Here is a 16,594-nt window from a genome sequence, read left to right as displayed (position 1 = left end):
GATTTATAATGCTTTATATTGCAGTTTGAAATCAGGGAGCATGATGGTTTCAGCTTTTTTTTTTTGAATTGAAGAATAATTGCTTTACAGAATTTTGTTGTTTTCTGTCAAATCTCAACATGAATCAGCCATAGGTATACCTATATCCTCTCTCTTTTGAACCTCCCTACCATCTTCCTCCCCATTCCACCCTTCTGGGTTGATACAGAGCCCCTGTTTGGGTTTCCTGAGCCACACAGTGAATTCCTGTTGGCTATCTATTTTACATATGGTAATGTATGTTTCCATGTTGTTCTCTCCATACATCTCACCCTCTCCTCCCCTCTCCCCATGTCCATAGGTCTATTCTCTATGTCTGTTTCTCCATTGCTTCCCTGCAGTACCATTTTTTTTAGATTCCATATATATGTGCTAGTATACAATATTTATCTTTCTCTTTCTGACTTACTTAACTCTGTATAATAGTCTATAGGCTCATCCACCTCATTAGAACTGACTCAAATGTGTTCCTTTTTATGGCTGAGTAGTATTCCATTGTGTATATGTACCACAATTTCCTTGTCCGTTCATCTGTTGATGGATATCTAAGTTGCTTCCATGTTCTAGCTATTGTAAATATTGCTGCAATGAACAATGGGATACCTGTGCCTTTTTCAATTTTGGTTTCCTTAGGGTATATGCCTAGGAGTGGGATTGCTGGGTCATATGTTGCTTTTATTCCTAGATTTTAAGGAATCTCCATACTGTCTTTCATACTGGCTATATCAATTTATATTCCCACCAACAGTGTAAGAGCGTTCTTTTTCTCCACATCTTCTCCAGCATTTATTGTTTGCAGACTTTTTGATGATGGTCATTCTGACCAGTGTGATGATGTTTTGATTTGTATTTTTCTAATAATGAGCGATGTTAAGCATCTTTTCATGTGTTTGTTAGCCATCTGTCTTCTTTGAAGAAAAGTCTGTTAAGGTCTTTTCCCTGTATATTCTGGAAATTAATCATTTTCCAGTTGTTTCATTTGCTATTATTTTCTCCCATTGTGAGGGTTGTCTTTACGCCTTATAGTTTCCTTTGCTGTGCAAAAGCTTTTAAGTTTAATCAGGTCCCACTTGTTTACTTTGTTTTTATTTCCATTACTCTAGGAGGTGGGTCATAGAGGATCTTGCTTTGATTTATGTCGAGTGTTCTGCCTGTTTTCCTCTTAAGAGTTTTATAGTTTCTGGTCTTACATTTAGGTCTTTAATCCATTTTGAGTTTAGCTTTGTGTGTGGTGTTAGGAAGTGTTCTAATTTCATTCTTTTACATGTAACTATCCAGTTTTCCCAACACCATTTATTGAAAAGGCTGTCTTTTCCCCATTGTATATTCTTGCCTCCTTTGTCAAAAATAAGGTACCCATATGTGCATGGGTTTATTTATGGGCTTTCTATTTGTTCCATTGGTCTATATTTCTGTTTTTGCACCAGTACCATACTGTCTTGATGGCTATAGCTTTGTAGAATCATCTGAAGTCAGGAAGGTTGATTCCTCCAGCTCCATTCTTCTTTCTGAAGACTGCTTTGGTTATTCAGGGTCTTTTGTGTTTCCATATTAATTGTGAAATTTTTTTGTTGTAGTTCTGTGAAAAAGCCATTGGTAATTTGATAGGGATCACATTGAATTTATAGATTGCGTTTGGGAGTATGGTTTCACAATATTGATTCTTCCTACCCAGAAACATGGAATATCTCTCCATCTGTTCCTTCTATGCCCATTTTTTGAAGAGTTTTAATCATAAATGGTGCTGAATTTTGTCAAAGGGTTTTTCTGCGTCTGTTGAGCTCATCATATGGTTTTTATCTTTCGATTTGTTAATATGGTATATCACATTCATTGATTTGTATATATTGAAGAATTCTTGCATTCCTGGAATAAACTCAACTTGATCATGGTGTATGAGCTTTTTAATGTGTTGTTAAATTCTGTTTGCTAAAACTTTGTTGAGGATTTTTGATTCTATGTTTATCAGTGATATTGGCCTGTAGTTTTCTTTTTTTGTGTTGTCTCTGTCTGGTTTTGGTATCAGGGTGATGGTGGCCTCATAAAATGAGTTTTGAAGTGTTCCTTCCTCTCCAATTTTTTGAAGGAGTTTTAGAAAGACAGAATTCTCCTGTGAAGCCATCCTGTCCTGGGCTTTTGTTTTGGGGGAGATTTTTGATCACAGCTTCAATTTCAGTGCTTGTAACTGGGTTGTTCATAATTTCTATTTCTTCCTGTTCAGTCTTGGAAGGTTGATCTCTCCTAAGAATCTGTCCATTTCTTCCGGGTTATCCATTTTATTGCCATGTAGTTGTTTGTAAGAGTCTCATAATCCTTTGTATTTCTGCATTGTCTGTTATAACTCTCCTTTTTCATTTCTAATTTTGTTCATTTGATTCTTCTCTCTTTTTTTCTTGATGAGTCTGGCCAAAGGTTTGTCAATTTTGTTTAACTTCTCAAAAAAACAGCTTTTAGTTTTATTAATCTTTATGATTGCTTCTTTCATTTTTTTTTCATTTATTTCTGCTCAGATCTTTGTGATTTCTTTCCTTCTGCTAACTTTGGGGTTTTATTCTTCTTCTTTTTCCATTTGTTTTAGGTGTAAAGTTAGGTTGTCTATTTGATGTTTTTCTGTTCCTTGAAGTAGGATTGTATTCGCTTAGAACTGCTTTTGCTGCATTTCATAGATTTTGAGTTGTCATGTTTTCATTGTCATTTGTTTCTAGAAACTTTTTGATTTCCCTTTTGATTTCTTCAGTAACCTGTTGGTTATTCAGAAATGCACTGTTTAATCTCCATGTGTTTGTGTTTTTTAGTTTTTTTCTTGTAATTGATATCTAGTCTCATAGCATTGTGGTCAGAAAAAATGCTAGATATGATTTCAATTTTTTTTAAATTTACTGAGGTTTGATTTGTGACCCAAGAGGTGGTCTATCCTAGAGAATGTTCCATGTGCACTTGAAAAGAAGGTGTATTCTTCTGCGTGTGGATGGAATGTCCTGAAGATATCAGTGAGATCCATCTCATCTAATGTATCATTTAAGACTTGTGTTTCCTTATTAATTTTCTGTTTTGATGATCTGTCCTTTGGTGTGAGTGGGGTGTGAAAGTTTCCTACTATTATTGTGTTCTTGTCAATTTCTCCTTTTATATCTGTTAGTGTTTGTCTTATGTATTGAGGTGCTCCTATGTTAAGTGCATAGGTATTTACAACTGTTATATTTTCCTCTTGTATTGATACCTTGATCATTACATAGTGTCCTTTGTTATCTCTTATAATCTTCTTTATTTTAAGCTCTATTTTGTCTGATATGAAGATTGCTACTCCAGCTTTCTTTTGCTTCCATTTTCATGGAAAACATTTTTCCATCCACTCTATTTCAGTCTATATGTGTCTTTAGGTCTGAAGTGGGTTTCTTGTAGACAGCATTTATATGGGTCTTGTTTCTTTATCCATTCAGCCAATCTGTGTCTTTTGGTTGGAGCATTTAATCAATTTACATTTAAAGTAATTATTTATATATATGTTCCAATTGCCATTTTCTTAATTATCTGAGATTTGATTTTGTAGATCTGTTTTCTTCTCTTGTATTCCTTGACTATAGAAGTCCCTTTAACTGTGGAAAATTCTAAAAGAGATGGGAATACCAGACCACCTGACCTGCCTCTTGCGATACCTATATGCAGGTCAGAAAACAACAGTTAGAACTGGACATGGAACAACAGACTGGTTCCAAATAGGAAAAGGAGTACATCAAGGCTGTATATTGTCACCCTGCTTATTTAACTTCTATGCAGAGTACATCATGAGAAATGCAGGACTGGAAGAAGCACAAGCTGGAATCAAGATTTCTGGGAGAAATATCAATAACCTCAGATATGCAGATGACACCACCCTTATGGCAGAAGGTGAAGAGGTACTAAAAAGCCTCTTGATGAAAGTGAAAGAGGAGAGTGAAAAAGTTGGCTTAAAGCTCAACATTCAGAAAACGAAGATCATAGCATCTGGTCCCATCACTTCATGGGAAACAGATGGGGAAACAGTGTCAGACTTTATTTTGGGGGGCTCCAAAATCACTGCAGGTGGTGATTGCAGCCATGAAATTAAAAGGCGCTTACTCCTTGGAAGAAAAGTTATGACCAACCTAGATAGTATATTCAAAAGCAGGGACATTACTTTACCAACAAAGGTCCATCTAGTCAAGGCTATGGTTTTTCCAGTGGTCATGTATAGATGTGAGAGTTGGACCATGAAGAAAGCTGAGCACCAAAGAATTGATGCTTTTGAACTGTGGTGTCGGAGAAGACTCTTGAGAGTCCCTTGGACTGCAAGGAGATCCAACCAGTCTATCCTAAAGGAGACCAGTCCTGGGTGTTCTTTGGAAGGACTGATGCTAAAGCTGAAACTCCAGTACTTTGGCCACCTCATGCGAAGAGTTGACTCATTGGAAAAGACCCTGATGCTGGGAGGGATTGGGGGCAGGAGGAGAAGGGGATGACAGAGGATGAGATGGTTGGATGGCATCACCGACTCAATGGACATGAGTTTGAGTGAACTCTGGGAGTTGGTGATGGACAGGGAGGCCTGGAGTGCTGTGATTCATGGGGTCACAAAGAGTCAGACACAACTGAGCGACTGAACTGAACTGAACTGAACATTTGTTGTAAAGTTAGTTTGGTGGTACTGAATTCTCTTAACTTGGCTTGACTGAAAAGCTTTTGATTCCTCTATCAATTTTGAATGAGATCCTTTCCAGATAGAGTAATCTTGGTTATAGATTTTTCCCTTTCAGTACTTTATATATATCTTGCCATTTCCTTCTGGCCTGCAGAGTTTCTCCTGAAAGATCAGCTGTTAGACATATGGGGTCTCTCTTGTATGTTACTTGTGCTTTTCCCTTGCTGCTTTTATATTCTTTATTTGTGTTTAATCTTTGTTAGTTTCATTAGTATGTGTTTTGTGGTGTGTTTCTCCTTGGGTTTATCCTGTATGGGACTCTGCACCTGTTGGACTTGACTGACTATTTCCTTTTTCATGTTGGGGAAATTTTCAACTATAGTCTCTTCAAAAATTTGCTCACACCCTTTCTTTTTCTCTTCTTCTGGGACCCCTATAATTCAAATGTTGGTGTGTTTGATATTGTCCCCAGAGGTCTCTGAGACTATCCTCAGTTCTTTTCATTCTTTCTACTTTATTCTGCTCTTCAGAAGCTATTTCCACCATTTTATCCTCCAGCTCACTGATTCATTCTTCTGCTTCAGATATTCTGCTATTGATTCCTTGTAGAGTATTTTTGGGAGAAGGCAATGGCGCCCCACTCCAGTACTCTTGCCTAGAAAATCCCGTGGACAGAGGAGCCTGGTAGGCTGCAGTCCATGGGGTCGCTTAGAGTCGGACATGACTGAAAATTTTCACTTTCACTTTTCACTTTCATTCATTGGAGAAGGAAATGGCAACCCACTCCAGTGTTCTTGCCTGGAGAATCCCAGGGACGGCGGAGCCTGGTGGGCTGCAGTCTATGGGGTCGCACAGCGTCGGACACGACTGAAGTGACATAGCAGCAACAGCAGAGTATTTTTAATTTCAGTAATTGTGTTGTTTGACTCTGTGTGTCTATTCTTTAATTCTTCTAGGTCTTTGTTAATTGATTCTTGCATTTTCTCCATTTTGTTTTCAAGAGTTTTGATCATCTTTACCATCCTTATTCTGAATTCTTTTTCAGGTAGTTTGCCTGTTTCCTATTCATTTTTGGACTTCTGTGTTTCAAGTTTGTTTCTTCATTTGTGCAGTATTTCTCTGTCTTTTCTTTTTTTTTTTTTAATTTATTGTGTTTGAGGTCTCCTTTTCCTAGGCTTCAAGGTTGAATTCTTTCTTCCTTTTGGTTTCTACCCTCCTAAGTTTGGTACAGTGGTTTGTGTAAACTTCGTATAGGGTGAGATTTATGCTGTTGTTTTTTTTTTATTTTCCTCTGATGGGTAAGGCTGAGTAAGGTGGTAATCCTGTCTGCTGCTAATTCTGTTTGTGTTTTTGTTTTGTTCGTTCTTTGGATGAGGCATCCTGCACAGGGTGCTACTGGTGTTTGGGTGATTCTGGGTCTTGTATTCAGTGGTTTCCTTTGTGTGAGTTCTCACTATTTGATACTCCCTAGGGTTAGTTCTCTGGTAGTCTAGTGTCTCTGAGTCAGTGCTCCCAGTCCAAAGGTTCAGGGCTTGATCTCTGGTCAGGAACGAAATTCCACAAGTGATTTGTTATGCCATTAAGTGAGATAAAAACACATGGCCAAAAATGAGAAACCAAAGATGAATCCCAGACCAAAGGCAGTTACATAATCAGCAAATAATAATTAAAATCATGGACTATACACATATACAGATACATCCATAAGCAAAATCAAAACAGTCCAACAAAAATCAAGCACAATAGAGTGAGTGACCTGGCGAACAAAGGAAACCAAATATTATATCTATCAGTTAAGAACAAAACTAAAGCACAAACTGGAAAACAAAACTAAAGGAAGGGGCCAAGTTTGGAATAAAGCAATGAAAACAAAACTAACATATGTTGAGAGGAAAGGTAAGAAAGAAAAGAAAGAAAAAATAAATATGCAAAGCTAAATAGAGATAGATAAAGAAGATTTATATACATTAAAGATAACTGCAAGGGGAAAAGAACAGTAGGAAATGCAAGCAAAGTAATAAATGCAGAAAAAACAATAATAGGTTTTAAAAAATTAAAAAAGAAAAAAAAAGAGGAAAGAAAAAAAAAAAGAAAACTCCATATAACTGCAAAAGCCCAACATAGAGGCAGAAGTTTATAACAGCAATAAAAAGTGTGATTGGAAGAAAAAAAAATCTCAAAAGTGTAATTAGATTTCATAGCGCCAATAAAATCGACAACTACAACAGATGTTGGCAATTTGATCTCTGATTCCTCTGCCTTTTCTAAATCCAGTTTGAACATCTGGAAGTTCACAGTTCACGTACTGTTGGAGCCTGGCTTGGAGAATTTTGAGCATTACTTTATTAGCGTTTGAGATGAGTGTAATTGTGCTGTAATTTGAGCATTCTTTGGCATTACCTTTCTTTGGGATTGGAATGAAAACTGACCTTTTCCACTGCTGAGTTTTCCAAATTTGCTGGCATCTTGAGTGTTTCACAGCATCATCTTTTAGGATGTGAAATAGTTCAACTGGAATTCCATCACCTCCACTAGCTTTGTTCATAGTGATGCTTCCCACGGCCGACCTGACTTTGTATTCCAGGATGTCTGGCTCCAGGTGAGTGATCACACCATTGTGGTTATCTGGGTCATGAAGATCTTTTCTGTATTGTTCTTCTATGTATTCTTGCCACCTCTTCTTAATATCTTCTGCTTCTGTTAGGTCCATACCATTTCTGTCCTTTATTTTCCCCATCTTTGCATGAAAAGTTCCCTTGGTATCTCTAATTTTCTTGAAGAGATCTCTAGTCTTTCCCATTCTGTTGTTTTCCTCTATTTCAGTCAAACACTGGCCCCCACATTGAAAGTGCTGCATCTTAACCACTGGACTGCCAGGAAATTCCCTAGTTTTCAATATGTAAGCTTTTCACCTTCTTGGTTAAATTTGTTCCTGAGAACTTTATTCTTTTTGATATAAATGAGATTGTTTTCTTTATTTCTCTTTATATTAGTTTATTTGTGTACAGGAACACAGCAAATTTTTGCATATTGATTTTATATCCTGCAGCTTTACTGATTTTGTTTATTAGCTCTAACAGTTTTTGGTGACATCTTTAGGGTTTTTTGCATATAATATCTTGTTATCTGCAAGTGACAGGTTTACTTCTTCCTTTCCAATTTGGATGTCTTTTATTTCTTTTTCTCACCTAATTAGTCTTGTGTAGGATTTCCTATACTGTGTTGAAAATAACTGGTGACAGTGAACATCTTTGTTTTGTTTCTCTCAGCTGAAAGACTCTCAGCTTTTCACCATTGAGTATGATGTTAAAGGTCCATCTAGTCAAGGCTGTGGTTTTTCCAGTGGTCATGTATGAATGTGAGAGTTGGACTTTGAAGAAAGCTGAGAACTGAAGAATTGATGCTTTTGAACTGTGGTGTTGGAGAAGACTCAGTCCTGGGTGTTCATTGTAAGGACTGATGCTGAGGCTGAAACTCCAGTACTTTGGCCACCTCATGCAAAGAGTTGACTAATTGGAAAAGACTCTGATGCTGGGAGGGATTGGGGGCAGGAGGAGAAGGGGACGACAGAGGATGAGATGGCTGGATGGCATCATTGACTTGATGGACATGAGTTTGGGTGAACTCTGGGAGTTGGTGATAGACGGGGAGGCCTGGTATGCTGCGGTTCATGGGGTCACAAAGAGTCGGACACGACTGAGCGACTGAACTGAACTGGTGATGGCAGCTGTAGGTTTGTCAGCCTTTATTATGTTGAGGTACATTCCCTCTATTCTCATTTTGTTTAGAGATTTTTTTGTACATAGATGTTGACTTTTGTCAAATGCTTTTTTTTTTGTTTCAGTTTAAATAATCATAATTTTTATCCTTCATTTTGTTAATGTGGTATGTCACATTGACTTCATTGCAGATATTGAATGATACTTACACCCCTGGAAAATCCTAGTTGGTCATGGTGTATGATCCTTAAAATGTATTGTTGAAATCAGTTTGCTAATATTTTGTTGAGGATTTTTGCATGCACATCCAACAATAATGCTGCTGCTGCTAAGTCACTTCAGTCGTGTCCAACTCTATGCAACCCCATAGACAGCAGCCCACCAGGCTCCCTCGTCCCTGGGATTCTCCAGGCAGGAACACTGGAGTGGGTGGCCATTTCCTTCTCCAATGCATGAAAGTGAAAAGTGAAAGTGAAATCACTCAGTCATGTCCAACTCGTAGCAACCCCATGGACTGCAGCCCACGAGGCTCCTCCATCCATGGGATTTTCCAGGCAAGAGTACTGGAGTGGGGTGCCATTGTCTTCTCTGATCCATCAATAATATTGACCTATAATTTCTTTCCTTTGGTATCCTGTCTGGTGTTTGTATCAGAGTAATGCTGACCTCTTTAAATGAGTTTAAAAGAGTTTTCTCCTCTTCTATTTTTGAAGAGTTTGAGAGGGATTGGTTTAATTGTCTTTTGAATGTTTGGTAGAATTCATCAGTGAAGTTTTAAACTTTTGTTTGCTGGCAGGTTTTTAATTACTGATTCAGTTTCATTACCAGTTAATTGGTCTGTTTAGATTTTCTCTTCCACCATGATTCAGTCTTGATAAGTTGTATGTTTTTAGAAATTCTTCCATTTCTTCTAGGTTGTCCAATTTGTTGACATGCTATTGCTTATAGTAGTCTCTTATGATCCTTTGTATTTCTGTGGTAGCAGTTGTAATATCTCCCTTGCATTTCTGATTTTAATTAGCCCTCTTTTTTCTTTACTTTTTGAATATTAAGCATGTAAAAATCAAGAAAGAAAATGTAGTTAGAGCTGACTAATTCCAGTGGTAGCACAATGATAAGAGATTCTAGGAATTCCTGTAGCTGTGACCCACTCTAGGGTTGTTTCTTAGCTCCTATCTGTTCCTGAAGCTGTTTTACAAATGTGCCATTAAATTTATGACTTATCTTTTCAACAAATTCTCCTACTTGCTTAATTTACCTTGAATTCATTTTGTTGCTTGCAGCCATGCTTGTATTAATAATTTTCACTATTTTAGAATATTTTCTTAGGATAGATTTGATGGCATTGGGATTATTGAGTAAAATTTCTTGATGTTTTTCTGGCCGTTTATATAAATAACTTTTGTTGTGATTGCAGAGGCCAAACTAAATAGAAAAACTTTTCTTACTTCTGCAGTGATATGAACATTCTGATAACACGGGAAATGGCAAAAGTAATTGCTTTCATTGCAGTCTATGCAATTTAGAAGAAGGGAATTACTTTTTTAATCATTTGCGCACATTTCTGTGGTAATAGGCAGCTGTTGTTTTAACTTTTCTAATGAGATCATTGTAACTGGGTCCATTAGTAAGATGAGTTTCCAATAACCCTAAGATGCTTCATAGCAAAGACAGACTTGTGCATGTGTGTGAATGTGTGGGGTGACTGTGTTGGGAGAGGTGGAAGGGGGTCTGAAAAATGAAGGGTAGACTGGAAAAGAGAGAGAAAAGAGATACAGTGGAAATGTGCAGGCCATAGATACACTAACCAGTTTACCTCTCAGGCATGCATAAAATAAAGGCTTCAGTTCTAAGACTGATTGATGGTAATGATTCTTTCCAACCTAACTTGTTCCTTCTATAAATTAAAAAAAAATTTTTTTCTGTTACTATGTATTTAAATTCATTACTCTGCTTTGAAGTTCCAGTTACCAATAGTGAATATAGTTGTGGATCTTAATAAACATTTGTTTAAAATCTATTCTAATTCCATTCCCTCATTTACCTTTGGGAGCTTCTGTTAAACACTATGACAAATGCCTAAGAGTTGCTGGGGGAAAAAAGCCAGACTAAATTTGACCCTGGTCATATTATTTCTTTGTAGCCTTGCCCCTCTATAAAGACTAACGTTTATCTTAGAATCGTTGAGAATTCTTAGCTTCAGAATTCTTACCTTCAGAAGACAAAGTACCCTTTGTCTAAGGGTAATTTTTATGGTGTGGGACATTTAACTTACTTATTAAGAATAAAGCAAATGAAGTCTGTATTAAATGAAAAACATATTTGTGACTTCCCATGAAGGTCAGGGCAACCACATTCTAAAATCATCAGCAATGCTGCTTGGTTTAAAGAGTTAGGTCTATTTCACATTTTTTTAAGACAAAATTTTTTAATTTACTTGGAAAGAAAAAGATACATGTTTTGTAATGTAAGCTTTGAGAGTCACACTTCTTTTCTGTACAGACACAGCTCAAAATTTGACACACTCAGTATTTCAAGATATTATTTATATGTGTAATCTAAAATATGACACAAATGAACATATCTATAAAACAAAACAACTCACAAATACTTTGGATGATAATAAAAATATGAAACTTGCAATTTTTAAAATTGGGCTTATTTATAAAATTTTCAGTATTTTATATGTTATTTCTGTTGTATCAGATCTGAAACAATCTTCACATTTTATTCACACAATAGTCATTCATTCAAATAAGGCATTAATTGAGCACCTACTACATACAAGACAGTGAATAAAGCAGAGAATGAAAGAAATGACCTGCTCTCATGATGCTAATACTCTAATGAAGGATGGAATTTAAAATAAAAACATATAAATATATTACAAACCAAGTGATAAGTGTTATGAAAAGAAAATAAAGCAAGATAATAACAACAGTGATGACTATGCTATTGTGCAAAATTTGCTCAGGATTGTCATTGACACAGTTTATAGTCTCTTTCTGGAAATCAACATAACTTAAGGGTCAGCTGGTAATTCCAAGTGCCTAAATCCTTCAAAGACTCTATCATATCTAATATTTAATGCACACACATTTCTTAGACAAGAGATTTTCATATTTGACCTGATGAACTATATATCAGAGTACAGTGGTGTTTGGTAATATGTGAATAATGAAATGAAGTCAACCAAATATGTTTTACTTTTCGAAATACTGAACATCCTTTACCTGTAAGCAAACTGTGTTGTTAAATTTTATTTTTAAATATGTATTTGAATCTCTGAATACATTTTCTCATAGAAACAATGTTAAGTATAAAGATATATGTCGAAGCTTGTATATTCAGCTGAAGTACAGTTTATTGAAATAGTAGAAAATAATATTGCCTCCAATTACAGTAACTGAATAAAGTAGAAAATCTATATAAGAGAATCTGATTCTTTTTCTTAAAGGATGACACTGTAGAAAATTATGTTCATTAAGAGGAAAACAGAGAGAACATGAACAGAACATTGAGGGGACTAAAGGGCATGAAAACTTTAGAGGTTTCTGGAATTGGTTATTTTTTATATATAATTTTATTTTAAAGTTATAATTTTCTTTAATTTCTAAGAAACCATGTTATTTAGCACTACTCATATTTAAGTCATAATTAGACTTGACTTTTTCCCCCTCTCACAAATTAAGAAGAGACAAAAAGAGGGTAGGACTTCTCTTAGTTTTGGAAATAATCAAAGAGGCAAAAAAAAAAAAGCTTATTTATAAGAATATTATATTTTAGCTTTATTTAAAATTACATGGTTGGAAATAAACTCAATTTCCAACAGCAGGAAAATGGGAAATAAATTTAGACTTGAAATATATTGAATCCACCAAAAGGAAAGTTTCTGACGAATATTTAATGAAGTAGGAAAAAAAAATGTTCATTGGAGGATAAAAGCCAGTAACAAGACTGTGTACTACTGTAAGATTTCTATAAACTTTTCAACCAAAGATTTGAAATTATTATCTCTGGGTGTAGAGTGATTGGTATTTAAAATTTTTTTTTTCATTTTTTATTTCTATGACCTGCATTGTTGATTTTTGCATTTCTGAAGGTATTTTTCAGAGTCTGATTTGCATATGAGGAAAAGTAAATAAGGAAAGGGTTTTAGAATAACTGTTAAGCATATTTTAAAGATTGAGTGGGAAAAATAATACTCTTAAGGAAAAGAAACAACTGGAAAATATCTGTTTTTACTTAATTCTTCCCTAAGTGAAAGAAATAGCCCGATGGTAAAGACACTCTGGGCAGAAAGTCATGGTGGCCCCAGATTTCATGACCTTTGTAACAGGCTTCTATATAAAATTCCTCCTATTGAGCCACATGGTGTGGACCCTGTTTTCCTGATTGGATCCTGACTAATAGTGGTATTTTTCTTCTAAGAAATACTAAGAAGCGGTACTCCCTCAATAACAAAAATCTGATGTATGAACAAACATGCCTTGTTGTGCACTGATCACTTATCTTTGTCTCTTCCTCTGCACCCAAACCCAGCCCCCCTGTGCCTTTGCGCAGTGTCTCTTCCTTTTCCTTGCATCTACCACTGGCCATCCCCAGCCAGCAACCAGTGGCTCTAGGGTGAAATCTGAACTTGGATCAAAGGAGTTTGAATCTCTTTCACAAAGAAGATTACGGAGGAAGAATCCTCACTTAAACGTTATCCTAGACTCAGATTTAGAGAACTTATGGTTGCCAGAGGGCAGAATGCAGGGAAAGGATAGTTAGGGAGCTTGGGATAGACATGTCCACACTGCTATATTTAAAATGATAACCAACAAGGTCCTACTGTATGGCACATGGAATTCTGCTCAATGTTATGCGGCAGCTTGGATGGAAAGGGATTTTGGGGGAGAATGTGCTCAGTCACGTCCAACTCTATGCCACCATATGGGACTGTAGCCCACCAGGCTCTATGCCACCATATGGGACTGTAGCCCACCAGGCTCCTCTGTCCCTGGGATTTTTTCAGGCAAGAATACTGGAGTGGGTTTCCATTTCCTCCTCGAGGGGATATTCCCCACCCAGGGACTGAACCTACGTCTCCTTTGTCCACTGCATGGCAGGTAGATTCTTTACAACTAAGCCATTGGGAAAGCCCATGGATACTATATGGACGGCTGAATCCCCTCACTGTACACCTGAAAGTATCACAGTGTTGTTAATCGGCTATACCCCATTACATCAGTTCAGTTCAGTCGCTCAGTCGCGTAAGACTCTTCGTGACCCCATGAATCGCAGCACGCCAGGCCTCCCTGTCCATCACCAACTCCCGGAGTTCACTCAGATTCACGTGCATCGAGTCAGTGATGCCATCCAGCCATCTCATCCTCTGTTGTCCCCTTCTCCTCCTGCCCCCAATCCCTCCCAGCATCAGAGTCTTTTCCAATGAATCAACTCTTCGCGTGAGGTGGCCAAAGTACTGGAGTTTCAGTTTTAGCATCATTCCTTCCAAAGAAATCCCAGGGCTGATCTCCTTCAGAATGGATTGGTTGGATCTCCTTGCAGTCCAAGGGACTCTCAAGCGTCTTCTCCAACACTACAGTTCAAACGCATCAATTCTTTGGTGCTCAGCCTTCTTCACAGTCCAACTCTCACATCCATACAAGACTACTGGAAAAACCATAGCCTTGACTAAACGGACCTTTGTTGGCAAAGTAATGTCTCTGCTTTTGAATATGCTATCTAGGTTGGTCATAACTTTCCTTCCAAGGAGTAAGCGTCGTTTAATTTCATGGCTGCATTCACCATCTGCAGTGATTTTGGAGCCCAAAAAATTAAGTCTGACACTGTTTCCACTGTTTCCCCATCTATTTCCCATGAAGTGATGGGAACAAATGCCATGATCTTCGTTTTCTGAATGTTGAGGTTTAAGCCAACTTTTTCACTCTCCTCTTTCACTTTCATCAAGAGGCTTTTTAGCTCCTCCTCACTTTCTGCCATAAGGGTGGTGTCATCTGCATATGTGAGGTTATTGATATTTCTCCCGGCAATCTTGATTCCAGCTTGTGTTTTTTCCAGTCCAGCATTTCTCATGATGTACTCTGTATAGAAGTTAAATAAGCAGGGTGACAATATACAGCCTTGATGTACTCCTTTTCCTATTTGGAACCAGTCTGTGGTTCCATGTCCAGTTCTAACTGTTGCTTCCTGACCTGCATACAGATTTCTCAAGAGGCAGGTCAGGTGGTCTGGTATTCCCATCTCCTTCAGAATTTTCCACAGTTTATTGTGATCCACACAGTCAAAGGCTTTGGCATAGTCAATAAAGCAGAAATAGATGTTTTTCTGGAACTCTCTTGCTTTTTCCATGATTCAGCAGATGTTGGCAATTTGATCTCTGGTTCCTCTGCCTTTTCTAAAACCAGCTTGAACATCAGGAAGTTCATGGTTCATGTATTGCTGAGGCATGGCCTGGAGAATTTTGAGCATCACTTTACTAGCATGTGAGATGAGTGCAACTGTGCGGTAGTTTGAGCATTCTTTGGCATTGCCTTTCTTTGGGGTTGGAATGAAAACTGACCTTTTTCAGTCCTGTGGTCACTGCCGAGTTTTCCAAATGTGCTGACATATTGAGTGCAGCACTTTCACAGCATCATCTTTCAGGATTTGAAATAGCTCAACTGGAATTCCATCACCTCTACTAGCTTTGTTCGTAGTGATGCTTTCTAAGGCCCACTTGACTTCACATTTCAGGATGTCTGGCTCTAGATGAGTGATCACACCATCGTGATTATCTTGGTCGGGAAGATCTTTTTTGTACAGTTCTTCTGTGTATTCTTGCCACCTCTTCTTAATATCTTCTGCTTCTGTTAGGTCCATACCATTTCTGTCCTTTATCGAGCCCATCTTTGCATGAAATGTTCCCTTGGTATCTCTAATTTTCTTAAAGAGATCTCTAGTCTTTGCCATTCTGTTGTTTTCCTCTATTTCTTTGCATTGATCACTGAGGAAGGCTTTCTTATCTCTCCTTGCTATTCTTTGGAACTCTGCATTCAGATGCTTATATCTTTCCTTTTCTCCTTTGCTTTTAGCCTCTCTTCTTTTCACAGCTATTTGTAAGGCCTCCCCAGACAGCCATTTTGCTTTTTTGTATTTCTTTCCCTTGGGGATGGTCTTGATCCCTGTCTCCTGTACAATGTCATGAACCTCATTCCATAGTTCATCAGGTACTCTATCTTATCAGGTCTAAGCCCTTAAATCTATTTCTCACTTCCACTGTATAATCATAAGGGATTTGATTTAGGTCATACCTGAATGGTCTAGCAGTTTTCCCTACTTTCTTCAATATGAGTGTGAATTTGGTAATAAGGAGTTCATGATCTGAGCCACAGTCAGCTCCTGGTCTTGTTTTTGTTGACTGTATAGAGCTTCTCCATCTTTGGCTGCAGAGAATATAATCAATCTGATTTCGGTGTTGACCATCTGGTGATGTCCATGTGTAGAGTCTTCTCTTGTGTTGTTGGAAGAGGGTGTTTGCCATGACCAGTGCATTTTCTTGGCAAAACTCTATTAGTCTTTGCCCTTCTTCATTCTGCATTCCAAGGCCAAATTTGCCTGTTACTCCAGGTGTTTCTTGACTTTCTACTTTTGCATTCCAGTCCCCTAGAATGAAAAGGACATCTTTTTGGGGTGCTAATTCTAAAAGGTCTTGTAGGTCTTCATAGAACTGTTCAACTTCAGCTTCTCCAGCATTACTGGTTGGGACATAGACTTGGATTACCGTGATATTGAATGGTTTGCCTTGGAGACGAACAGAGATCATTCTGTCATTTTTGAGATTGCATCCAAGTACTGCATTTTGGACTCTTTTGTTGACCAGTACAACATAGAAAGTTTTAAAAAAAGTTGTCCAAAGCTTCACAGTAAGAGCAGTATGCTCCAAAATACAGCACCTGTTCTTACACATATTGTCTGTGTCACAGGTAATCAAGACCATCTGATCTGGGTTCTGTGCTTCTGCTGGGCAGCAAAAATTTTTACTGGCTTTCTAACATTAAATGAGCCCCACTGAATTGCAGGAATCAAAAGATAATTGTCATGCATTTCCTTGTATTTGAAGTTCCTTTAAATGAGCCTGAAGAAGAAGCAAACTTTTTTTTTTAATCATGTGGGTGGTTTCTCAAAAATGTCA

This window comes from Budorcas taxicolor, chromosome 6, assembly GCF_023091745.1.
Source record: "Budorcas taxicolor isolate Tak-1 chromosome 6, Takin1.1, whole genome shotgun sequence".
NCBI classification, from domain to species: Eukaryota; Metazoa; Chordata; class Mammalia; order Artiodactyla; family Bovidae; genus Budorcas; species Budorcas taxicolor.
Note: the sequence above shows the minus strand (reverse complement) of the source record.